This window comes from Podarcis melisellensis, assembly GCF_964234715.1.
Source record: "Podarcis melisellensis genome assembly, chromosome: 1".
NCBI lineage: Eukaryota > Metazoa > Chordata > Lepidosauria > Squamata > Lacertidae > Podarcis > Podarcis melisellensis.
Window position 1 is genome coordinate 40,783,747 of NC_138528.1, and position 27,625 is coordinate 40,811,371.

General features: G+C 40.3%; 1 long non-coding RNA gene across 1 annotated transcript in view; it reads left to right on the top strand.

Annotated features, from left to right (window-relative positions):
• LOC309356398 overlaps window positions 1-16,844 on the top strand; it is a 69,860-nt gene extending 53,016 nt beyond the window's left edge. Inside the window, exons 3-4 of the long non-coding RNA XR_014162761.1 lie at window positions 15,655-15,865; window positions 16,761-16,844. This is a non-coding gene — a long non-coding RNA (uncharacterized lncRNA). The remainder of the gene's footprint in view (window positions 1-15,654; window positions 15,866-16,760) is intronic.
• The last annotated feature ends 10,781 nt before the right edge of the window (window positions 16,845-27,625 follow it).

The following is a 27,625-nucleotide window of genomic DNA, read 5'->3' on the forward strand; positions in this document are numbered from 1 at the left end:
CAAGGTCTGAGGGACAGTGGACTGGCCCCCTGCTGAAAAAGTTTGCTGACCTCTGGTCTAGTGTCTACTTATATATCTCGTATTGCTTGGTGGCAATGCTACATTTAAAACAGAAGGCAAAGGGGAACTCAGGGCAGGTAGCAGTTGCTCTGCCAGGATGCTGGGGCACAGATATATGCCTGAGGGTGCCAGGTACTGATATTGGCCCTGGGTTCCAAATATGGATATGGAGCTGTGACATCCGTGGTTCTGCATTATAGGACTCCATTTCATTTTTAGATTATGTTGGGGGTGGAGATGAAGAATCCAGACCCGGTTCCATTATGAATGTTGACATTACAGTGGTACCTCGGGGTAAGTACTTAATTTGTTCCGGAGGTCCGTTCTTAACCTGAAACTGTTCTTAACCTGAAGCATCACTTTAGCTAATGGGATCTCCTGCTGCTGCTGCGCCACCAAAGCACGATTTCTGTTCTCATCCTAAGCAAAGTTCTTTTTTTTTTAAAGAAAATTTATTAAAGTTTTTTTTTAAATACAAATGCATAAATAACAACCAACTTCATTTACATAACATACTTTCATCACTTATTTGGACTCCCTCACGTCTCCCGCACCCACTTACATCGTAAATAAATTTTTTTCAAACAAATTATCATCTTATTTAGAATCTTATATCCCTTCATTTTAATACAATCTAACAGTTCTCTAACAAAAGAGAATATGTAATCTTCTTGATCTCACTTATCGTCAAATTAAAATCTAATTTAGTGGTGGACAGTTATTTATGATCAGCATCCTTCTTAACATTCAACCAAGTTACAATGTTTTTGTAGGTATGTCTTGAATTTCTTCCAATCTTCTTCAACCCTCTCTTCTCCCAGGTCTCGGATTCTGCCAGTCATCTCAGCTAGTTGCATATAGTCCATCAGCTGCATCTGCCATTCTTCCAGTGTGGGTAGATCTTGAGTCTTCCAATTCTTAGCAATAAGTATCCTTGCTGCCGTTGTTGCATACATAAAAAATGTTCGATCCTTCTTTAACACATTCTGGCCGACAATGCCCAGAAGGAAGGCCTCTGGTTTCTTGGTAAAGGTATACTTAAATACCTTTTTCAACTCATTATATATCATTTCCCAGAAGGCCTTCACTTTAGGACAAGTCCACCAGAGGTGAAAGAATGTTCCTTCATTTTCCTTACATTTCCAACATTTATTGTCAGACAAATGGTATATTTTGGCAAGGGTCATGTACCATCTATATATCATTTTCATTATATTTTCCTTCAGAGCATTACATGCAGTGAAGTTCAACCCAGTGGTCCACAACCTAAGCAAAGTTCTTAACCTGAAGCACTGGGTTAGGGGAGTGTGTAACCTAAAGCGTATGTAACCTGAGGTACCACTGTATATACATTTGGGGTACTGAAGCAAATTTTGTAATTTAGGACTCTTGTGCCCGGGGATATTTCTAAACTAAATAATAATAATAATAAGTTATTGAAAGAAATCTTGAGAAACAGGATTTTGAAATAATTGATCTGTTGGTTACTAGTTTGCTTTATAAACCCCTGTGGTCACTGCCACAGAGTTAAGAATTCAAGTTCTGATACAGAGATGGAAGAGGGTGGCAGCATAACAGAGCAAGTAAAGCAATTATGAATTCACAGGAATACCACTCCAGTGAAGTAAGGGGATTGACAAAATGTCAAACCCGTGGCCTAAAGGAAACATTTTGCTAATGAAAAGAGCACTTTTTCATGACATCGCATCCAGGAACTTACTGTAATACTCTGTCGCCTTGCCATAAACCTTATTAACTTACCAAATGTTTTTTAGACACAAAGTCTTGACAGTTGTGTCTGGTTTGCCCCCACCCTTATTGGTAAGAATCAAACATTGCCTTTTGGCCTGTCTAATTGGGCTGGAGGAAATGGAGTTGAGGAAAGCAATATGAGAGATACAAAGTACAATGAGTTTTTGAGGCAGGAACAGAGCAACACGTGACATGCACTTGTGCAGGCAAAGTATCCCTCCTGGTACAGGGAACCATAATTTCCATGTACACTTAGGGGAAGGACAATGGTTTGCATTCTGCCTGGGCCCCAAGAAGCACACTGCAACTATTGAGAGAAGGTGTTGAACACCTACTTAACATTATATAGGACTGGCCTATCCCACCCAAACATACCTGGACCCTAAAGTCAGAGGCTCTTCTCCATTTGCTTTGTCTAAGGAATGTGCAGAGAGTGGCATTAAGAGAACAGGCTTTTTCCGTGGTGGCTCCCCATTTGTGGAATTATCCCGTGAAAAACATCTGGCACCATCACTGTCAGTTTTCAGGTGCCAGACTAGGACCTTCTTGTTTGTCCTGTCTTTTGGCTGTTAATTTGGATCGCACCTTGATATGATTGTGGCTTTTTTGTGGTGCTCATCTTTTCTTGGGCAGGCAGGGTTTTTCCGCCTTCTAGTTATTGTTGGGTGAGCACTTTAGAAATTCTGCTTGCTGGATTCTGTTTTCTTTTTCCTTCGGGTTTTTAACTGCTTGTATTTTATGGATTTGTAAGTTGCTTTGAGACATTTTCGTTGCTTTTGAGACATTCACAACAAATGAACGCAATTAGTAATACTTAAGATAAATAAATAATAGTATAGATCTGGGTGGCCAACTCCCAAGAGACTGCAATCTACTCGCAGAGTTAAAAACTGGCAGGTCAAAGTTGCTGAGCTTTTTTTTTTTAAGGAAGAAGACCCTTTTTAGGATTTCAGGGCAAAAATGTTGAGATTTCTTTAAGGGAGCCAAACTTGTTGAGCTTCTTTGGGGGGAAGCCAGTGATCTACCACAGATGTTCAGTGATCACAATCTACCTGTTGGATGTGCCTGGTATAGATCAAGCAACATTGTAGGATCCTTGATACTACAACTGCAACACAAGCTCATTTGTCTGAGAGGTGACTAAAATGTTTAGAAAAACCACAGAGTACTCTCTTCCTAGACTACATCATGTCAGAATGCAACTGGGTGGTGACATGGCTAAATGCTTTCACATGTAAAATAACAACAACACACCTTCCTGCAAATGAATAAGCTCCTCAAGGGAAAGGCAATGCCAGAATGTAATGAATTCAGTTGGACCCCTTTCACTAGGTACTATGGTTCCAGAGGAATCAGAAGAACAGTTTGCAAGGTCCATTTAGTTTCCCCAGCAGTGGCCGTGCTTCTGTATACTAAAGCTGTTTTGCATGTTTATATATACCTCTTCATCAGTTTGTTAAGGCAAAGTGGCACAAGCACAAGAGGCAGTGGCATCATGTCACTGGGCCCTCCATTGAGGTTCCCCAGCTGGCCGCATGTCCAAATATTGAGCATGTTGTTGTTGTTTAGTCGTTTAGTCATGTCCGACTCTTCGTGACCCCATGAACAAGAGCACGCCAGGCACTCCTGTCTTCCACTGCCTCCCACAGTTTGGTCAAACTCATGCTGGTAGCCTCAAGAACACTATCCAACCATCTCGTCCTCTGCCGTCCCCTTCTCCTTGTGCCCTCCATCTTTCCCAACATCAGGGTCTTCTCCAGGGAGTCTTCTCTTCTCATGAGGTGGCCAAAGTATTGGAGCCTCAGCTTCACAACTTGTCCTTCCAGTGAGCACTCAGGGCTGATTTCCTTAAGAATGGATAGGTTTGATCTTCTTGCAGTCCATGGGACTCTCAAGAGTCTCCTCCAGCACCATAATTCAAAAGCATCAATTCTTCGGCGATCAGCCTTCTTTATGGTCCAGCTCTCACTTCCATACATCTGCAAATGGAAGCCTATATGCACAGAATTCAACATGCATAGGCTTCTATAGGATAGGGAAATCTGAGCAAGCAGGTTTCACAATCCCATGGAAGCCTATGTGCATGAGCAGGCTTCTCTTCCTTGGACATCCATGCTCAACATGGCAGCATGCTCACATCAGCAGCTGCCCATAATATACATGGAGCCACTTTTGCATGCTAAATGCATGAAAGGGGCTTGTGTGTTTAACCTTCTTTTTATAACCCACGGGAATAACCTTCTTTTTATAACCCATGGGAAAATATACCCAGGTAACTAGGGATGGATGATTGTCAATTTCAATTTCTCTCAATTTCTGTTTTCTAATCTTAATTTCAATTTGCCGCATATGTTAATTTCTATTTTTAAAAAAAGCCATGTGGAAATATGTAAGGATTTTTTGTGCATGTTTCTCCTAATGTGTGCATTTCCATGTGCAATTTTGTATCTCATGTGCAATTTTATGCAGTTCTGCAAACAATTTTCCTGTAACATAATGCATTTTTGTTCACTATCATTACGGATACCTGTATTTCTACATGCACTTTTCACTAATATGTGCTTTTGTATGCATTCTTTGGTTGAAGAAATGCATCACAAAATTCAGAGAAATGCAATTTTTGAAGGCGATATATATGCATATATGTGGTTTGGGAAGTGTATATTTTATCAGTTTGTATTAAAATGTGAAATGAATGAATCCCTGTCTCCCATCCCTAAAGACAAGGAAGGCACAAGGAAGCCATGAAATTATTGGTGAAGACAACTATTACTCATATTCACATGGACATCTCAGGATGGAGAAATTCAACATAGGATGGCAGACTGGACAATTTTTGCTTTATTCAGACATTTACTCCAGCAATAGAGTTTGTGTGGGAGAGGAACAATGCAAGGGTTTCTACAACCCCAAATACATGGCTACTGCAGGCTGCCCTGCCATTGCAATCTTCCCCCATTACTCCCACATATGACACCCATTGCCACTAAGGAAACATTGGAACCAGTGTTAAGATTTGAGACTCCTGTAAGCGTTTTAAGAAGTTACACATGCATTCCACCTCAATACATGATGCTTCCAGGCTGTTTTCAGTTGGAGTTCAACCACATTCCACCAGATTTAGGTTGCACTGTCAAAGTTGTTTAGGGAAACTTGCACAACAAATCCACTTCCCCAAAAGATCGGATGTTTTGTGATTAGGAAATTGATGGAGAAAATGCACTGGAATGTGTGGGATACAATGGATGCAAGGCCATTTGACCTTCCTATAAGCAAATCAGAATGAATGCTTAATGAATAGGTTATCTGTAAGGGACCAATAGTAAAATGGAATGCATCAAGGCAGAAAACTGGTACTTTTTCTTAATGACTGAGTAGGCTGTGCCACTTATCCAGAGAAAACTGGACAAAATCATTTTAATAAACTGAAGTATTTTCATTTGGCATACAAGAAAATTGGCTCACAAGAAAATTGGTACAGCATCATCTGTGATCTGCATAGTATCACCAGTCCATTGCATGTAACTAGTTTTATTCCCAATCGACTGAAGATAAACTATAGCTCCTTATAAGTGCAACTTTGAATCCCTGTAGCCTCAAGACTGGCAATGTTTTAATCTTTAAGCTATCTTAAAGCTGGCAATTAATCTTCGTGATTAATTCTAACTGGGAAAATGTACAACTTTGGCAATTTTGTACACAGCCAACGGAAGGTTCTGGTGGTGACTCACCCATCCTGGAAGTTGTGCAGTTTTAAGAAGCCTCCAAGTCAAAAGATCACAAGTATGAGTGGAAAAGGTCAATAAACAGCACTGCTGCAGACTGGCTCCAACTTTTGGTAGTCTCACCCGCTAGTGCTGACTGATATCTCAGCACCTGCCTACACTTAAGCCTTCTCTCCCTCCCTCCCAGACCTAGCCAACAGTAGAAGTACACTGCAGGGCCGCAACTGAGTAATAACACAGGAGGCCAGATGTACGGAGGTGATTCACACTGACCACTCCTGATCATTACTGAACCATGATGATCACTGGGTGAACTTGGGCCATCCAATATTTCTCAGTATAACCTACATACATTACCAGGTTGCTGTGTGAACATAAAAAGTCTCTCTCTCTCTCTCTCTCTCTCTCTCTCTCTCTCTCTCTCTCTCTCTGTGTGTGTGTGTGTAGGGATTCTTATATGCAGCATTGAGCTTCTGAGAGGAAATAAAGTCAGCCAAGGGATTTCATTCTACATCTCTGCTGCCCCACTGTGTTCCACTGATTCACAAAATGCACTTCAAAAATATTTATTTCAGTCATCGCTTTTTGATTCTATAAGGCAATGGTTGCACTCCAGGCTTAGTTGTTTGTTGTGCTTGGGGGGGGGGAATGAAGTTTATTTGTGAAGTCTGTATATTTAAAACTCATGAAAAAAATCAGTAATAACAACAGATATTTTGTCTCTACTATCCAAATGTATTCTGATCTATACAATATAGTCAAACAAATATGAAAATTCCTTCCTTAAAAGGCTTGAACTTCTCTGAAGTTAATCTATATTAACTTCATGAAAAACAGCTCGCAATTGACTCACGCTTGTGTGTGTGTGTGTGTGTGTGTGTGTGTATATAACTGGCTACTATTTGCAAGCAATGGTTTCCATACTACAATTTGTGGCATATTTAAAACAGATGGAGGCATCTCCAGGCCTGCATTGTCCATGGCCAAGAACATTTTTTCAGCCAGAACTCTGAACTTGTTGCCACATAAACAAAACGAGTGATTTAAGCTAACCGTCTACATACTTTGGACAGATGAAAAGTGCTGAAGAAAAGACCAAAGCCAAAAGGAATGGCACTGCAAAAATAGAAAGGACGGAAGAAAGAGAGAAAGATAAATGTTGGCAGCAACCCACTGCGAGTGTTTGTGTGGAGAAGCTCTGAGCAAGCACTAGTACATCTGGAAATACTTTCTCTAACACTTTGGCCCCATAAGTGCACAGATAAATGTGCATGCTGCAGATAAGATGTGGGACCATTTCCATGATATCCCTTAGAAATCACATAAAATACTATGCTGTGCTGGAGTACATACATGCTGTATGCAGCATTGTCTCACTCAAACTCTGTGAACAACTTGCCAGAAATGTCAGACATGAGTTATTGTGCTCTGGTTGCAATTGGTTTGAAATATTATTTGATTATAAACATGTTATTTGTCCCAAGGCTTTTGGTGATCAGAATTCCATGAAGCAGAGGACTTTAAAAAAAATCAAAACAAAACCTTCTATTTCGTGGAACTATGATTAGTATCTTTGGAATAATTGTCAGCATAGGTAAGGAAGAAATGAGCCTAAGTAACAAATAGACTCACTGGAGTGCAATAAAATAAAAGGATCTGTGGATAAGCTATTGCTTTAGCTCTGAATCACGGTGCAGGTAGTGCTTGAACCCTTTACTACCTAAATATCCACTTGAACAGCTCCAGCAGAAAATATGGTTCGTAGAATCCTACACCTAACAACTGTGTTAGAACATTCCAGTTTTGCTTCACTTACCAAGAGCAAGAGAACCCTTACAAAAATGCAGAACAGGTGCAAAAATAGGGCAGCGATCCATCTCTTGGATCATATGAATTGCTTTCAGGATGCTACCTCAGAAGCTGTGGCTGCGCCCTTCCCACACTAGCAGCAGTGCAGAAACACATGTCCTCAGATCTGTATATTGCAAATACTTACAGCTGTGAGATGTGATTTGTTAGTTGCCATGGATTCCCCCCCCCCCCCAATTTTTTAAATTCCCGTAGTTTGCAAATACTGTAAATGCAAATCTTCTAAACCTGTTACATAATCACAGTTTCTAATTCAGATAATCCTACATTTCAAAGCAGACATGGGGGACCTCAGGCCAGTCTTGGCCTGCACAGAGATCCAAGTTGGCCTGCAAGTCTATTTCTCCCAAACTACACCCACCTGCATGATGTCATTGGGTGATGTCAGTTTAGGGAATGTGTTGGTGAAGCACACCTTTCCCACTAACCCATGGGTCAAATTTGCCACTTGGGTGGGACTGCCTTACTATTAGTCACCTGATATAATGATTGACAGTTGGGTGGCTCAATAAAGATCTAGCCTGCTAGCCAAAAAGGTCCACCACTTCCATTTTAAGGAAACTTTGGAAGCTTTTCTATATATTTTTACTCAGATAGGTTTCAGCTATTTTAAATGCATCACAATGTAGCAGCTTTATATGGAAACATAATACAAAAGTATAATACAAAAGCATAGTGATTGTTTTATTTAAGGCAACAATTCCCAAAGTATTCATCAGCTTGTTCAGTTGGTTATTATTTCAAAATCAGCACTAAAAATGAAACATGGAATTATGAAAATCTTATGGGAGAGGCATCTTAGCTGATTTAGATGAAGTTGAAAAGAACACTGGTCAAGGCAGCCAAGGGAAATATCCATCCTGCTTACATTAGCAAACTTGTAAACTGTACTCCGCCCACCATCTTAGGTCTGAAACTGGCTCCTTGCTCCATTGAGATAATCAAATAAGAGACGGTCTAAACCTGCGCTACTAATCACCACCAGCAGGTTTGTGTCCCTCTGGGACCCCCACCCTATTCCCCCGCCTGCCTTGTTTAGCCTCATTTTCTGATGGGCTCTCATCTGTCTTTATTTAATCTAAACAGAACACTTAGTGATCTGTGAATCAACATTTTAGCTGATGGGGTATATGAAGATACACAAATTTGGGGCATGTAAATTTATAACATCTGCCTTGTTTGGGATTCTGTTTTGTATATGTTTTGTGATACAGCTCTATGCTCCAGAGTGCATTCCAAGTACATGCTATAAAATCCTCTTGAGAATTTAATTGCATTGGTTGAATTTTTGTGGTGTAAGGAGCTGCAAGTAATAATGGAAAAGGAGTTTGTTTCATAGCCCTGCCAAATGAATATGCACATGGAAAAAGAAAGTTTGGTGCAAGGAATGATTTTGCTGATTCTTAAGTTTACTGTAAAAATAAAAGAGCTTAGGGATAAAAAAAATGAAATAATGCCAAGGCTATGCACTTGGACCATTATCTGTGAACTGCCCTGAGACCTCCAGGTATAGGGCAGTATAGAAATTCAATTAATCATCATCATCATCACCACCGCCACCGCCACCATCTTTTAAAATGATAATGTATTGATCAATGGCAAGTGGGAGATGGTTTAATAGGGATAAACAATGCTGTGCCCTTCAGATATTGTTGAACTCCAATTCCCATCAGCTCCAGCCAATATGGCCAATGATAAGGCATGAGGAGACATCTCTGGGATATACCAAAATTCTATAAGATGCTGTCACAAATTGTCTGTTTTTTTTCTGCTGGCTATTTACTTGCCCTGGTATTATTACTGGCCTATATTCAGCCAGCACAAGATGTCTCTAATCTTTGTCACTAACATTTGTATGTACATTTGGCAAAACATATTACATTAGCTTGCATCCAAAGAGTAAAAATATATATAATGTATACACACATACATACCGGCAGCCTTGGGAGAGAACCACAAATGCGGCCAGAGCTTTATCTTCACTTTTAATAGAATCAATTCATTTTGCCAAACGGAAAAGTCATTATTTAAAAACTTATTCTACGGTTAGTGTATTCAAGCTGTGGGAACTGCTGCAGTGGAAAGCGAAAAGCAATGTTCCAACTGCATGGGCTCTTCTCCCCTACACGTACATGTCCATTCTTTGGATCCCAGCCATTGCATACAAAATGCTTATAGCATCTCTACTGCAACATCACAGAGTCCCAGCTGGGCCTGTCATCTGACCGTTATCAACACATGTATATAGCTAACATGAGTTAAGTTTGCACTTTTAGCTTTGCATTCAGGACTTTCTGCCTCCCAGTTCTTTTAAGAATTATGTTTTTTTTTAGCCTCCCATTTCACACTTCTGTATGCTTGAAAGTGGATGAGAAAGAAAGAAAGAAACATTGCTAAACATTGTAAGAATACAGTACCCAAAACACTATTTTGGGTGTTTGACTATGAACGGTCTTGCACAATACGTGCCAAATTAAATATTTTACTTCTCTTTCAAGATAGCTATGAGCCATAGTGTGTCCAGTTTCTGTAACCATGATAAAACTCCAGTGATTAACTCTAAAATACACTAGTGCAGGCCAAGCTACACGGACTTCAGTGTTCATTGTTTATTCAAGGGATTTTACAGGTTGTCCTACAGCAGGGATTCCCAAACTTTGCCATGAACTGCTTCAGAGGTTCAGACTTCCTGCAGTTGTGCTTCCCTCTGCTGTTTCTGCCTGTGAGATGAGAAAACAATATTCATATCCTGCCTACCCACTCAGTATATTCTCTAGTTGTTTGCCACTCACTCCTGTGTTGCCAGTACAATTCAGTCACATCTCAGCTAGCTACAATATTGTTTTTCTAGTAGGCATCAAGATTGGAGATAAGTGCTATGTTCAGTGTTGTGTTGCTTAGCACTAAGACCTTGTGCTTAACACAGAGATAACTGCTCTTTGCATCAGCTGACTGACAAATGGGTGTGGTTTGCCCAAAGTCATTGTGGGTCAAATTCAGAGGCCTGGTGGGCTTAATTAGACTCAATGGTCAGAGGTTTGCCACCACTGTTTTACAGTTCCCTGGTGATGATTTTCATTATAGCTCTAAACATATTGATATTTTTGGTGGAATAGCGGTAGAGGATTCCACTAAAAAGTGCAAGCTAAGGGTTAACTTGTACTTGGGGCTTTAACGCATTTGTGGGTGTGTTGTCAGGGGTCACTGAGGCTACAGCTCTAGTTAACAGTGCCCATTGCATTTAGAGGATCCCACTCAGCTACATTAGTCAAAAAACAGTGTTTTGAGTGTGTTATAAACATGCAACACCACATGGCGATGGACAGCAAAAAAAAAAATTGAAGTGATTTTCCATAGTGTTTTTTCTTTTGTTATAATAATTTAATTTCTGACTTATTCATAGCATCCCCCCCCCCGGTGTGTAGATCCACCCCCTGCCTGGAGATTGGGTAAAAAAGGGAGAGGGGGATAGAATAGCAACTGTGTAGAGCCACAGAATATTTGTTCAGCCTTGGTTTTATATAATAAAAAAGCTATAATACCAAGTAGGTGTTTTAGTTGTGTTATATTTGCCTGAGAAGGGGTTTGTGGAATAACCACCCTCATGTAACCAACATGCTTAAAGGTAAAGGTAACGGTACCCCTGACCATTAGGTCTAGTCGCGGTCAACTCTGGGGTTGCGGCGCTCATCTCGCTCTATAGACTGAGGGAGCCGGTGTCTGTCTGCAGACAGCTTCCGGGTCATGTGGCCAGCCTGACTAAGCCGCTTTTGGCGAACCAGAGCAGCGCACAGAAATGCCGTTTACCTTCCCGCTGGAGCGGTACCTATTTATCTACTTGCACTTGACGTGCTTTTGAACTGTTAGGTGGGCAGGAGCTGGGACCAAACAACGGGAGCTCACCCCGTTGCAGGGATTCGAACCGCCAACCTTCTGATCGGCAAGCCCTAGGCTCTGTGATTTAGACCACAGCACCACCTGTGTCCCTTACCAACATGCTTGAGTCTAATTAATGCATGAAGGGCTTAATGCCATAGATTAAGCTGTCTTACTAGGCTTAGTGAGGTCACTTCCCCTTACCTTGGAAAGAAATGGGCATACAAGCCTATTCTTCAACCTCCAGTCTAAACTTGAGAAGTTCGAGGTGTGAAGAGGTCTGAGCTGGTTATCCTAAGCTCAGACCGCATGGCTCTCACACACCACCTGAGCACCTATACCAATAATATAGGAACTTACACCAATGTAATTATGCCAAGTTTTACTGCCTGTGCACATGAATCTGACATTTGCAGAGTTTGTAAGTAAGCCAATTTTTAACTTACCAAATGTGTTGTCTTTTTCCTATGCTGTGGCAAGGGAAATGTTGAAAGTCAACAGAGCATATTTTAAGCCCATACAGCCTATATTTCCATGCTTTACTTTGCTGCAAGTTTTGAGATTTTAAATTTCTGCTAGGGTTCTCTCACCAAGGTGTACTTGACTCAAACATGGATCCTGCCCTCCAGGAGTTTCTCCTTTTATATATCTCTCCCCCCCCCTTACCACTTACATGTTACAGTTGTGCACCTGCTGGATGTATGTCTTGATCTGTTTTGTTCACTTTTATCTGCTGCTTTAATCAGCCACTTCTGCAAACAATTTAAACCACATTTTGTATGCTCCAAAATAATGGAGCTGAAACAAAAGATTTTTCAAAACTTCAAAATCCATCCAAATGTCCAATTGCTATGTGGTTTTTGATAAAATTCAAATTTTGAATGTGCAATTTTACCTCAGAATATGACAGCAGAGTTCATTAGCATCAATGAAGCTTAATGTTTTGCCATGGTTAAAGCAAATCCAATGAATGGACAAGGATGAGGAGGGGAGAGGGGATTCATGCTGGAAGAAGGGAAAGAAGAGGAGGGATACTGTTCACAAAGAGACAGCACACTCCTAATTTCTAATCATAGTAAAGTCTGCACCAGGCTTTCTAGGTTGGCTCATGGTAGCTGTGTTGGTTTTTTTTAAAGCTGTGGGTCTCTGTGATTTGATTAAACATAGAATCCTATACAACAACAACAAAGAATCCTATACATATGAAATCCTTTCAAATCAAGAGGAAAAGAAGTGTGAGATGAGCTATGTTTGTTCGTGGGATGGATTCTTCCAAGAAAGCCACACACAAAACCGCACAATCTCAACACATTTTGATTCATGTTTAAAGAGTTCTGGTGGTCTTGGAGACTTTCATAATCCTCTCAGTCTCTCCCTCACAAATAATATCACTGAATTTGCAAGCAGACAAGTTGGCAGCCCTCAAGCATTCTTAAACAAATGGGGATGAATTAGCATTTTAAAATACAAGCTCTTCCTCAATTTTAAAGGAGAATATTTTTTTTAAAAAAGAAGTCTAGATCACCAGTGTCAGGAAACAGAACCATTTAGCTGTAAACACCAGTAGGGACTGGTTTGTACAGTGTGGTTTTGAATTCTTCTGTGCACAAAGGAAAGGCACTTTAAACACTTCATTTTCTCCATTGCATCATTAACTGCTACATAATTTTAGGCAGATTAATATTTCCAAACATTTTAATAGTTGCTGTAAGAGAAAATGTAGAAATTCATGTCTGCTATTGCTTATACAATGCCACTGAAAATGCCTGGATCCAGGGCCGGATTTAGGTTTGATGAGGCACTAAGCTACTGAAGGTAATGGGGCCTTTTATATGTCCAGCTGTTCTTTGTCAACAATAAATTGTTGCTGTTTTTTCTGTTGAATATATGCTATATGGTAATTTATGGACCTAATAGGTATCTAAAGCCATTTGCACATAACAAAATATGTATTTTATCAAAGTAATTGTTGAACTGAAATACAATTAAGAAGAACTATATTAATAGTGATTTTTTTGGGGGGGGCCAAGAAAGTGGGGCCCTAAGCTATAACTTGTTTAGCTTATACATAAATCTGGCACTGCCTGTATCAAATGTGTCTCTGGAAAAATCATAATTAACACATTTGCGACAGAATAGCTTAATCAACCTATTTGGTCCTTGCAATGGCTGAGGTAATTTTGTGTGTGGAGTATATGCTAGTTATTATCAAATAATAATTACTGCACTTAGTTGATGGGACTTTGTATCCCTTAGAAATGGAAGGTGACTTTAAGCATCACACATATCTCTTATACCATCTAGGGATGAGGCATTTAGTGGACTGAGGCAAGCACCTCACCTCAGTGGATCTAATCCTCACTTGAGGATTAGATCAGATTCACACGTAGTATTAGCTAAGAGTTTGCTAAACAACCCAAAATGGAACAAGTCATCTTTCCTGCCATAAAAGCAAACTTTAAAAAATATTACGCTTTGGTGCATGTTCTGTACCTCTATGACGTCTTTGAGTTCTGTACTAGAAAGTGATATACAGTGGTACCTTGGGTTAAAAACTTAATTTGTTCTGGAGGTCTGTTCTTAACCTGAAACTGTTCTTAACCTGAAACACCACTTTAGCTAATGGGGCCTCCTGCTGCTGCCGCTGCACGATTTCTGTTCTCATCCTGAAGCAAAGTTCTTAACCCGAGGTAATATTTCTGGGTTAGCGGAGTCTGTAACCTGAAGCATATGTAACCTGAAGCGTATGTAACGTGAGGTACCACTGTAATTTTTGTTTCTTATGCAGCTGGTCCTCCTTGTGATGTGGCCATCTAGTGTTTATTTACCTCTGTTCAAAGAAGATTAATTAAGTTTTTTAAGCCACCTCTGGTCTACATAGTTGAAGCTGTCATCCTAGTAGCTTTTACATCCTCTACATCACAACTATTACTTCATGTTGGGCATATTTGCTGCACAGATCCCTCTCCCCACTGGTCAATAATTGGTTCTAATAGTATAATCCTATGCATGCCTACTCAGAAGTAAGACGCACTGAATTCAATGAAACTTACTCCCAGGTAAATCTATATATATGATTGTGCTGCTAGACAGTTTCCTGAATGCCTTCAAGTGTCCTGTAAAATATTTGTAAAAAGTTGTTTACTACTTTCAGTTCCCAAAGAGTGCTATTTCATTTATATTAGCTCAATAAGCAGTTTATTTTAAGGGATTAATATAGATTAAACAGAACTCTGAAGAAGCTGAAATATGGATTTAAAATACCAACTTTGCTCAATAATGGAGTCTTTCCCCTCTAAATGAAGATTTGGATTTCAAATATACATATGGATTTGGATTTCAAATATACATATTTGATTTGGATTTGGATTTCAAATATACATATGAGATATGAATTCTATAGCACTTCATACTCTGAAAAGTGATATTTTGATTTATTATAATATAGCTCAAAAAAGCCTTAGCAAAAAATTGATAATATGTTAACTGGTTTAAAATGAAAAGAACAATTACATAAGTTGTTATTCTTGTCTAAAATGTAACCTTAAGGTAAACGCTTTCCCCTGTCCAAGACACTTTTCAAGGCTTGCATGAACCTAATTATATTTTGGCTGTACTTTTTTCCTCTCTTAAAAAAAATATTTAGTTTTCTGCTTTCTTTTCTGTTAAATGCCTTCATTTTGCAAAACACTTTTCCTCTTAATTTAAATCATATTCTTTTCAAGGAAACATGTGTGCTTCCCTGTCCCTTGTGTTGCTATGGAAATCAAAGCATGTGTTATATAAGTAAATATATTTTGTGCCTACAGATAATTATTTAACCCTTCCTAAAACTCTTAAGATGGTCAAAGAAAAGCACCTGCACCTACCTAAGATTGTCCAAGAAATATTTCAATAGTAACAGAGAGACCAGATTGTTATTCTCCATGTCGCTGCCTGCATTCTTTCAACTGAGGAGCGTACAAGCCCTTGTTGTACAACTATATGGAGGGATGGGAGAGCAGGAGAAGGTGTGACTCACTTTCACATGTTCCTAAGATTAAAAGCAGTTTTGCACATAGTATTGCAAACATGGAGGGTTCTCTCAATGAAGTTCGGATCCCTGAAAATGCAGTGTTCCTGATCATGTGCAGAGAGTTCTCCATTCATACGTGCAGAATCTGAGGATGATTCAAATACAAATTTTATAAACAAACAAACAAATAAAAACACATCAAACAAATAAAAACACACAGGTTGGGACTCATAGCCCAACTTCTCAAACCCATGACATTTGAAAAGGGCTCTAGAGCATGTTTAAGGAGTATCTAAAATGTCCACATCTATTGTACATGTGTGCCCACAAAGTTATTTGTTTTCTGTGTTTAAATAGGGTGGCCATGTGTGTTACTTTACAGAGGACAGCCTTCTTGTCGAAGAGCTGTGAGAGGGCAGTCCTCTGTTTGAAGGAGCCCTCTGCTTGAAGAGCTGTCTGGTCACAAGAAATGTGAGCAGAATCCTTGAAGTTGCCCATCAATAGCTAACACCTGGACAACAGGCTTATCTGCCACACTGTACACCTGGTTACCCTCTTCCTCATCATGGTGAGATATATTGTATTTCAGTTTAAATCATAGTGGTAATTTTTCAGTTGGAACCTTTAATATAAATTGTTGTTGTTGTTGTTGTTTAGTCGCTTAGTCATGTCCGACTCTTCATGACCCCATGGACCAGAGCACGCCAGGCACATAAATTATAATATAATAATATAATATAAATCAGCACATGCCAATTTTATTGAAATCTGTGTCACCCTGTGGTCCTCTGCTTTGGTGATCCGTAAGTGTTCACACTGTATTGAATTCATTTGTGTCTTTTCACACCAGCCAGCGGTATTTAAGGGCTGCACCAAATGCAATTTGCACATTGGGGTTCATTCACACATGCATGGACCTTATCGTTTTGACTTTCAGCTGAACTGTCTTTATTGAACATTTTTGCATGTGAGGTTATATGAAAGTTCTCATGGCAGTCTTTGATGTGGGATGGTTGTTTCACACATGGAAGTAAACCTTGATCTTTTGGTCAGTGAAAAAGATGGATATGGTTGCAGAAGAACATCAGTAGTTCATTGTAAATCAGAAAGAGAAACCGCTAGTCCACAGGTTTGACATATAGGAGGGAAGAAGAGGGGTGGTTAGGCTATGAATAATTTTCTCCTGCTACAGCAACTACTGGGTAGGCCAGCGGAGGTCATCTTATTATGGACACAACTTTTAGATGCCACTGCATTCACCTCTATTGTCACAGAGGCTAGAGATATGATCCTTATAGAAATGAAAGCGGATTGTTAGCGATCAGAAGCCTGTATTGCATTTTGGGGCTGGAAATCAAATTCTGCACTTCACAGTTCATTATTGTCCCCTGTAGATCTTTGGCTGAAGTTTTCCATTCTACCTCCTGAAGCATTTCCTACTGTACATGTTCTTTTTTTTACAGCAGGGGATATAGAATGTTGTTACAGAACTTCTTATGTTCCTAAGACCTTGGAAGCAGCCAATAAATCTTTCATGCCATTAGAAATCTGCAATGTAATCGCCGATGATGTACAGATTGCAGCTTGCCTCCAGATGTTTAACTTGCAATGGGAAGCCATCCCCTACCTGTATGATTCAAACAATGCAAGAAGTAAATATTTGCCAATAGCGGGAGGGCCGAAGGAAAGCGGGTGCTGAATGCCTGAAGCTGGGTAAATAACAGCCGTGACTTTATTAAGCATACTTCCCAATGCCCAGTTTTGAGGTCTCTTGGGCAATATGCCTTCAGTGGGGCTTTCTCCTCCCAAGTTGCTGCTCCATGTCCTCACTTGTAGCATAGCTTGCATACTCAGTGAGGGCTGGTGATCAGGCAGTGATAGCAAGGAGGAGGAGCTTCAGTATATAAAAGCTCCAGTGAATGGCAGTGGATTCCCCTTTAGTGGGGGGTGCGCTTCAGCAGGTGCTCAAGGAAGTCTACTCTTGATGCTGAGCATCATACTTCAAACTGGTTTGGTGTACAAAGAAAGGGACGTCAACTGTAGCCTGCCTGCTAGAAAGGTAGTCACACTGAACTCATGTGGAAAGAATGGAAGACATTAGAAGACATTGGAAGAATGTTGATGGGCAGAGAGACCAGACGTATTTGGGTCTGCACACCTTTAACTTGGTGGTGGGACCACTTTCAGCCTTGAGGCTGGATTCCAACTTATCCAACCTTCTGGATACTGCATTCAGGTGGTGGCAGACCAGAGGCAAAAGTGAGTGGGTCAAAAAGTTTACTTATTTCTGTGCATTTTACAAATATTTTACATAATTTGTGTTCAGTTCCATCATAGGCCAAATTAGGCCTCTGGCCAGAGGTTCCCCTACCACTGTATTTTAACCATATCCCTGGGTATGGGATTGAACCCTATTCCAGTTGCCAGGCATGGAATTTATTGAGGAATGCCAAACCATGCTCATCCCTAAAATCTAGCCGCTGCCCAAAAGAAAGACACCAGGATCACTCTGAGGAAGGGAAAAAATATATAAAAGGAATAAAATCAAACCTGTTTCTGCCAATGCAAAGATGGAGAGCTGAGAAGTCCCGGTTTTTGAACCTAGGGACCAACTGAAGGCCATTCTGAGGCGCAGTAATTACGCAGGATGGTAGAAAGATCCAATAAGAACTGCAGCCAAGCACAGTCCTTAACACCTCCCACACCCCAAAAAGCTTTAGAGCTTTTTGCAAAGCAACTTGAAGGAAGGCCCCTTGCCAGTTTTGTGCAGACACACAGACCAATTTGGGCCGTGAATGTTAAGATATTACCTTGCACCTAGAGTGAAACTGACCGCCCAGAGACTTGTCTTCTCCATTCTTTGGCTTGTTTGTGATGGGTTTCAGCTCCCATAAAACTTCCAGCTTTAGGAACAACACCAAGATATATTGTCTTGCTGTTTAAATCACAGCAATTATTTAAGAATTTGCAGGTATGCATGTCCATCTCCATCAGCATAAAATATGCATCTCCCTTTGTCCTCCTTTTTGGCAATACAGTCCCGCTTTTTAAAAGATGTATAAGCTATTTCAGACCTACCGTTTGTTGGGAATTGCTAACAGTGGGTGGATTTCTCCAAGAACCTATATCCATCTTGAAGGGTGATTCCTATGTTTGCTCTAGCCTGCAATGCAAATTGTATTCTGAAATGAGAGCTGACATTAGAACTCCTTTAGACACTGAAGCCTCCTTGTTATATCCTTTGAACCCAGAAGTCACCAAACTTCTGCATTTCCCTTCCTGTCTTGACTTGTCACGTGTCTCAGACATTGTGTGTTTTCCTTGCCGTTGAGCACATGTCTCTGTGGTAGCTTAGCAAGAAAAACAGCTGAAAAAATATGTTTTTGTAAGTGAATATTTTTTGTAAGTGAATAACATGTTATTAGAGGTACGAAGTACATCTCCAATGTAATCTTCATGAAATAATATTTTTTCCCTCAGTAATAAAAATCATTCTAAACTTTTTTTGCTTGCCAATCAAAGCAAGAGAAAAATAAAATAAGGAATCTAAAGAAAAACACAGGGCTCTCCAGTTCCCTTTTGGGATCTTGTGGAAGGATGTGACTTCAGTCAATGGTCCTGAGATCTTATTTATCGCATCCATTTCACCAATGCCTTCCTGTTGGTTAGAAGCCATTACTATGTGGAGATTAATCTTCATCCAGTGTTTCTATACAGAATTCAATGTGAGCAGGGGATCTCCAGCATTTGCAGGCTGGTGTTTTTGCCTTTCCTTTTAAATTTTTTGGTTAGCACTACTTTAAAGAAAAAATAACAGGAAAGGTAGGTTTTATAAAATGGTAACAAACTGAAAATTAAAATCTTCACCTCCAGGAAAAAATTCTTAACTTTTAATTTAAAGAGCTCTTAGATTCCCAAACTACTTTAAAAACAAACAAACAAACAAACAAACAAACAAACAAACAAACAGATTTCATATATTCAATACATTTTACTCAGTGTTACATCCTGTGGTGGAAATTGATATAAATGGACATGCAGGTGAGTGAAGGGCCAGCAAACATTATGGAGTTTAAATCCCTCACCCCTGTAATGCATTTGTAATGAAGTTGACAGCATTCTTTTATTATATTATGGTGTTTCCAGAATCTCTCCCATTCTTTTAATCTGCTTGTATCACCAAGAACATTATTTGATGCCTCATCACAGCATACCACTACCAGGCCCTTTCACTCCATTAACTCCATACAATATATTAAATGTGTTGAGGGGGAGCAGGGCACACTTACTGGCCTCAACCCTGACATTGCTGGGCCTCACTGGCCATGCCTTCATTTTGTATGTATTCACTGAGACGTTTGCAGGCCTTCCTTGGCAGATGTCCCACTGAAGACACAGATATCAGAGTCGCTCCAGGGTTACAGTTTAAAAAATGCAGTATAAACACTGACAACTGGGAAAACACTGGCCTGCGAGTGCTCCAGTTGGAGAACAGCCTTTACCAAAGGTGTCATGGGCTTTGAAGACACTCAAACTCAGGACGCAAGGGAGAAACGTGCTAGGAGGAAGGCACGCTTGGCAAATCCACACCGTGATCAACTCCCGACCGGAAACCAATGTCCCCACTGTGGAAGGATGTGTGGATCCAGAATTGGCCTCCATAGTCACTTACAGACTCATTGTTAAAATTGTGTTTATGGAAGACAATCTTACTTGGCTACGAGTGATTGCTAAAGAAGAAGAAGAAGGAGGAGGAGGAGGAGGAGGAGGAGGAGGAGGTTATTGGCTCAATGGGTTTGATGCAGCTCCCCACTCTGGTATTTAATGTATACATGGAGGGAACAGTGGGGATGGGGGGGGGAGCCTTCTTTCTCAACTGCAGGCAAGCTGTCATCAAGCAAAAAGCATTGTATCTGAAAGGAGATGAGAGCTGTTTGTGGAGTTCGATCCTCAATGGCTGTTTCACACATGCAGGCATTACTTGATGTTGCAGTCATTGGTGATGAATATGCAGATGTGAAAGGGGAGATGGAGAAGCAGCTTTTTGAATGAATTTGCATGTTCCTCTCGATTGCAGCTTGCATTTCCAAATATAACTTTACAAGGCTAATGTTGAAATGTGGATCCATTCACTGCTTCTGGCACACCTGTCAGATGTGAAAGTTCTGCCAGTGGTAGTTTATTTCATGGCTAAGAGGGTTCTAGCTCCCTCTCTTTGAATAAGTAACTAATGATATCACAGTTTTCTTAGCTTGCATCGGCTCGCCTTCATACAAATTATTTAGTTCTTTCATGACTGCTGGTTCCTAAATGTTACAGGCAATTAAGGTTTCATCTATAAGGAACTTACTTGACTTTGCAAATTATTTATACTATAGTGCCATGCCTGCCTACTCAGAAGTAGGCCCATTGTTCAACTTGAAGTGTCCACTAGATTGTTTTATTGTTTTGTTCACATCTTCCTCAATTACAGGATAGGGAACCGATGGTAACCAGATGCTGTTGGACCATAGCTCCCATCATCCCTAGCTAGTGGCTATGCTGGCTGGAAGTTATGGGAGCTGAAGTCCAACAGCATCTGTATGGCTACAGTTTCCTCACCCTACTGCGCTGAGTAGATAACTTGAAGCATTACCCCACCAGCAGCCAGAAGCCTAGGGATGGCTGAAATGGTCTTCCAGGCATCTGTTTTGTTTCTAGAGGGTGTCACTAAATGGCTAAAGGAGCAGCAGTCTGAAGCATAAATCCATTCCAAGCTAATGTGTCTTTTGCAACATCTGGGGCCGGCAGGATGGCAAAGGCAGCTTTCCTGTCATCATATAATGCACAATTAACTTGCAGAATTCTTGCCTCCACAGGTAGCGATAGCCACCAACTTGGATGGCTTTAAAGAAGGATTAGACGAATTAATGGATACTAGTTTCTAGGAATCACAGGTGGGCAGACTGCTGATGTGCTCATGTCCTGCCTGCAGTCTTCCCACAGACATCTTGTTGACAACTGTGAGAACAGGATGTTGGACTAGAGGGGGCACTGGTTTGATCCACCAGGCTCATCTTAGGTTATTTGTCATAAGATGTAGTGATTTCCAACAGGCTTAGAGGAGTTTAGTCAAATTCATGGGTCTGTCAATAACTGGTTACTAGGCGCAATTGTTGTATGGAATCTCCTGGCCCTTCAAAAGCATACGACTCATTGTTAAAACTGTGTTTATGGAAGACAATCTTACTCGTCTACGAGTGATTGCCAAAGAAGAAGAAGAAGATGGCTGGCTTCTATGCAGGATGCTGGGCTAGGTGCATTCTGAAGCTCTTTTTAAGTTAACCGTGGTGATATGACTTTTAAACTTTGTTATAGAAATAGGAGTATAAGTGTAAGTTTAAGTGTAAAAGTCTGACAGCATCAGATCTGAGTGATAATAGTCTCATGCCCTATGAAGTTCATATTTTTGTATCTGTTGTAAATCCATTATTTGGAGGCACTCTGATGGCCTAGAGAGGACAAGTGTTGTTGTCTCATACTTACATTTCAGTTACTCTAATGGATGAAAAGGCACTTATTATTTCTAATAACCTTATTATAACTCCCCACCCCACCAAGTATTTTTGAGATTGCAAGACTGCCAGGAAAAAATAGATAAAGGCAGGTGCAACAGGAACAGACACAAAATATATATGTACCAATATAAGCCAGGAGGTGGCATCAACACACAGCTTAAATGCAAGGAATCTTTTTTTTTTCCTTGTTGAAAATGATGGTTAGGTGCTTTTAAGGTGTGTTTTATCCAGAGGGTAGTATGCTGAGAAAACAGTGGGAATATCTGGTAGCCCGTTAGCTGGGATGGAAAGCAGTAAATGGCTGATGCAGATCCTCCAAGTGTCCCTATTTTGCAGAGACGTCCCTGATTTAGAGAAGCTGCTCCGGTTTCTGATTTGATCCCAGAATGTCCCACTTTTCCTAAGGATGTCCCTATTTTCATTGGAGAAATGTTGGAGGGTATGGAGTTATCTGACCCCCGAGCTGTCTGAAGGCAATCCTGTATAGGGAAGTTGTGTTTTTTTTTAATGTTTCATTATTATTTTTATATATGTTGGAAGCTGCCCAGAGTGGCTGGGGTGGGGCAACCCAGTAAGATGTGTGAGGTATAAATAGTAAAATTATCGTTATGGAATGGGGCATTCCTATTTTCATGGGATATATGTTGGAGGGTATGCTAATGCTGATTAAGAGTTACAGATAGGTAGCCGTGTTGGTCTGCCATAGTCAAAACAAAAAAAATCCTTCCAGTAGCACCTTAAAGACCAACTAAGTTAGTTCTTGGTATGAGCTTTCGTGTGCATGCACACTTCTTCAGATAAGAAGAATCTGAAGAAGTATCTGAAGAAGTGTGCATGCACATGAAAGCTCATACCAAGAACTAACTTAGTTGGTCTTTAAGGTGCTACTGGAAGGATTTTTTTTGTGCTGATTAAGAGTGACTGAGAAATCTGTGGAGGCCAGTCCCTTGCTGGAGGGACTTTGGGCAGGGAGTGGATTGGCAGTACTATGCAGACCTATGGCTGGTGATAGTGTCTCAAAAGGGTTTGGGTGTAACCCCACTGACCACTACTGGTGGGAACGCTCTGACACATGGCAGGGCATGCAGTGGAAAGCAATATATGTCTAATTTTGAAATGGTTGACCAGCTTATGCTGAAGAACCTCAGCTTTCTTCCCTGCATCCCTGTCCAATATGTTCATCTATTTTAAGTAATGTTGCATGGTGCTGGGAAGAACAACATACTATGCACAGTAAGGTGTGTGTGTGATTTAAAAAGCATGAAGTTCTACATTTCACTTTTTTTAAATAAAAAAGTGCAATAATATTAAGAAAAAGATTTTCGGTGAATTTTTCCAAGTAAAATCCACTAAGCAGGAAAATCTAAACGTTAAAACAAATATCAATGGAATAACAGTCCTGAAACATTATGTTTTCACAGCTTCCCAAAATAACCAATGAGAAACACGTGAAATTAATGAAATGATGGTTATTTTACTAAGGCAACAGCTTGTGGGCAGTGCTGCCGATGTCCTACTTCTCGCAGCTGGCGTATGCTGGCATGTGTATCTTCTGAAAGCCTCAGTTCTAATCATGATTCAGCTAAGCTGGTCCCAAAGGCCAGAGGTAGCCCCTGGGCAGTTCCAGAGAGGTCCTCTCCCTAGGTAGGGTCAGTAAGAGGAGAGTCACCGGTCAGGTTTCCCAAGCACCTTCCACAAAGGCATCTCCTCACCTGCTTTTCCTTCTCTGGTGGTAATAGGCCTGATGGATGGAGCAGGTGCCTGTCTTCACCTGCCTGCCTCTGCAAGGATAGTGACAATATTGTTCCTGTTACTTGGTGGATCGCATCCTGAGTAGCCAGAGCTTTAGGAGGTTTCAACATCTCAACACTATTATCCTAGACATCACAACATTTTTATTTACATTCAATATTTATAATTTTAAGGACATACAATGACATGGATTTGTGTGTATGGGTCCCGACTGATTCCCACTACATTGTGTGGGCCAGTGGCCCTTGATATATAAAAAATGACCCCACCACTACTTCATATCAATGCTGCTCAGCTTCAAATAACAGATGTTTGATGGCTCAAGAGAAGCAATTTATAGATCGCAGCAAAGTGTTTATGTGGCAGGGTGCGTTTCATCACAGTCTGGGACAGGCTTCCTCAAACTCAGCCCTCCAGATGTTTTTGAGACTACAATTCCCATCATCCCTGACCACTGGTCCTGCTAGCTAGGGATCATGGGAGTTGTAGTCTCAAAACATCTGGAGGGCAGAGTTTGAGGAAGCCTGGGACAACTGTGGAACAAAAATAGCTTTGTTAGCCTAACATGGCCTGTAAGCATAGTGCTTTCAAATTAACACACTGCTTTGCTTTGCTTAGCTTTTGTTGATGGCTTTCTTGTGATGCTGGAGCAGTGCTCTGATTTTGCCTTTATGTGCTTTTGCTTAAAAACAAAAAGCAATTGCAGTGTTGGCTACAATAAGCACCATGCTAGATGTTGTGGTGTTTTACAATTACCAGGTTACACTGTGTGCGCATGGTGTTTTGTTTTTTTAAAAAATCAATATGTTAACTTACAAAATAAATGGCAGGTTTCAAACTAAGGAGCTATATTTATACCCACACACTGAGAGCTTCAAATGACATCATAATAAGCCACAAGAGTAAAAGAGGTAGATTTTTTTCCTTAAATCATAGCCTTTCATGAGACTTCCTGTTCTTGTTTTATAATGTAGGGACAAAGCTAGCAATTTTAGCGGGGAAATGTCTTCAGCAGATATCTGACTTGTTGCAACTTTATCAGTTATTGTTTCCACAGATGGATGCAACACAGGGCTGAGCCAGTTCTGCTATCTCATGCATTTTTTAAAAAAGAGTGTGGCACTTCTTGGTCTTCCTTTGCACCTGTAGTTTGAATGGCTCCTTTGCATCCAAGGCTTGATTCTTTCGTTTGTTGCTCTGTAAGGTGACAGAAAAAGTGCCAAATTCAAAATTTTGCCTGCAGTTGGGACTGCACCTAAATTGTGATCCTTCTTTTTCTTCCTTTAGCTGCCACTTGAAGTTTCAAGCCATTGCATGGTCGTTCCCCCCTTGTTCTGAATTTCTGAAACAATACATGAACCAAAATGCACCCATCCTTCAAAAGTCAAACTTCTCAATGCATAAATTACCGAAAATAACATGAGGGGGGAAGAGTTGAATTAGGAGAAATTGGTTTGCAAAAATGTGTGTATCAGGAGATATTTACAATATGGTTATCTGAATATCCTTAAAATGAGCAGGAGAAGGCTGGAAAATCCTTGCAACGTGCACAATTTCTACTCTATGTCTAACATCTGTACAGGAAACAGTCTTGGTGTGTGCAGTATCAGATATGATCATGTCTATTTTTCTGCATTTACAAATTACAGAAAGCCAGCACGGATTTCTCAGTTTATTTATAAGCTTGCTCCTTTTCCACAGTGTATAAGGTTGCTTAATGGACGATGGCATAGTGACCAATGTGTGGAACCACTCCTTGCCTGAGTGGTTTGGTTCAGGAGTTAACCAGGCAGACCAAATCATGGCTGCTTGGTTCACCCACCCCAAACCTGACCTCTAAAGTTTTGTAGCCCCCATGTAATCACTGTTTCCAGTTTTGCATTTCCTCACTATGATTATCTAAAAATGCATTGTTTGACATACTTTTCTTGCTGAACCACTGGAGAAAACACCACTTCTTCCAAAAGTATGAGTCATTAAAAGATTATTCTGTATATATAGTTTGTTATTCTTAAAGAAAATGTTGGCAAGTGTCAAAACTGCTGCAACATCTGTACTCATTCTTACTATAGTACTGTAATTGCAGTTAATCATGATTTATTATAAACCTTCCATGATAGCACAGTAACTACAAATACACAGACCATATGGATGTGGTAACAAGTTATCCTTTAGCTCTGAAAACTGGAAATGTCATTACTGAGTTTTTGTAGCTTAGTGTAGATCTATTATTTCTCAAGGCAAATGTTTTGTGTTTGCTGTAGATGAACAAATCCAGCCCCCCCAAACAGAAAATATATTCTGAAAGACAAGGAGGGATGTTCTAAAATTAGCAGTTATAAAATGGTTACAGTAATAACTGGGGTGGAGGAGGGGGGGAAACTAACACTCTGAATATGGACGAGTGGCGGTGGACTCTCTTTGGAGGTTTTTAAGCAGAGGTTGGGTGGCCACCTATCATGTAGTGGAAATTTCTGCATTGCAGAGGTTGGACTGGATGACTCCCAGAGACCCTTCCAGCTGTACAGTTCTTTGATTTTGTGGCAGTTATGGTTTGGGTAAAATTGACTAGTTAGAACAAGAAAAGGAAGACAAATTAATGACACGTTTATTGAAAAGTGGAGCTTTCTTATTGTGTATTAGACTAATAGAGTACAAGATCATGTCAAACCAACCATATATACTTCATTAGGAACTTTGAGAATTAACACCATGGAACTTTAACACCATGTATTATTGGGTGGCACTGTGGTTTATACCACAGAGCCTAGGGCTTGTTGATCAGAAGGTCGGCGGTTCGAATCCCCGTGACGGGGTGAGCTCCTGTTGTTCGGTCCCAGCTCCGGCCCACCTAGCAGTTCAAAGTGCAAGTAGATAAATAGGTGGAAAGGTGGAAAGGTAAACAGAATTTCTGTGCGCTGCTCTGGTTTCACCAGAAGCAGCTTAGTCATGCTGGCCACATGACCCAGAAGCTGGCTCTGGACAAACGCTGGCTCCCTTGGCTTATAGAGTGAGATGAGCACGCAACCCCAGAGTCGTCTGCATCTGGACCTAATGGTCAGTGGTACCTTTACCTTTACCTTTTTATTATCATCACAATCATTCATCTTTTGCTATTTTGGTTGCTTAGGAACATACAGGGTGTTTGAAAAGTAACTATACACCTATGGACAATGCATGGACTGTAGGTGTATGGTCACTTTTCATACACCCTGTACAGGAGCATCTCCAGTTGGATCTAGAGAATTTCTGAAAGCACCCCAGATTTAAACTGCACTTGGGATGTTTTATTGTATTTTTAATATTTTTAATATTTTGTTGGAAGCCACCCAGAGTGGTGGGGAAACCCAGCCAGATGGGCGGGGTATAAATTCTTCTTCTTCTTCTTCTTCTTCTTCTTCTTCTTCTTCTTCTTCTTCTTCTTCTTCTTCTTCTTCTTCTTCTTCTTCTTCTTCTTCTAGTGCAAGGTCAGATCCAATGCCACATAAAGGAACTGTCAGTTACAAAGATCTTCATATCCAAGAAGTTCTGAAACTTGCATCAAAGCAGTTAATCATTCCCCCCCCCCACCAAAAGTGAAGGTGGTCTATAGTTAAGTGATGAGAGATTGCTTGAAAGACGAAGGAATGCTTGATTGAAAAAATGAAAAGAAAATCTCTCTAAATTTGGAAGTAATTATTAAATGATACTTGTCTTGCAGTATATCTTCTGGAACAATGTCCTTGGAATGCCAGTTCTGAACTTTTGTATATCTGTGATACACTCCACTGCAACACTGCTTATATTGTGACCTCTTGACTGTAACTTCTACTGTCAGTCATACCCATTCTACAGTAAGCACTGATGTGCCAAAGTCACAAGATTAAACTTTAGATGCTAACCACAAAAAGTTCCCACATAACCAGAAAAGCAACATAGGGTACATTTTTCAGTTTTCACTGTTCTGAAGATGTTTAACTGCACTGCTTTGAAGCAGGAAATCATTAAAAAATAATATTAGGGAAATGGATCATTCACAA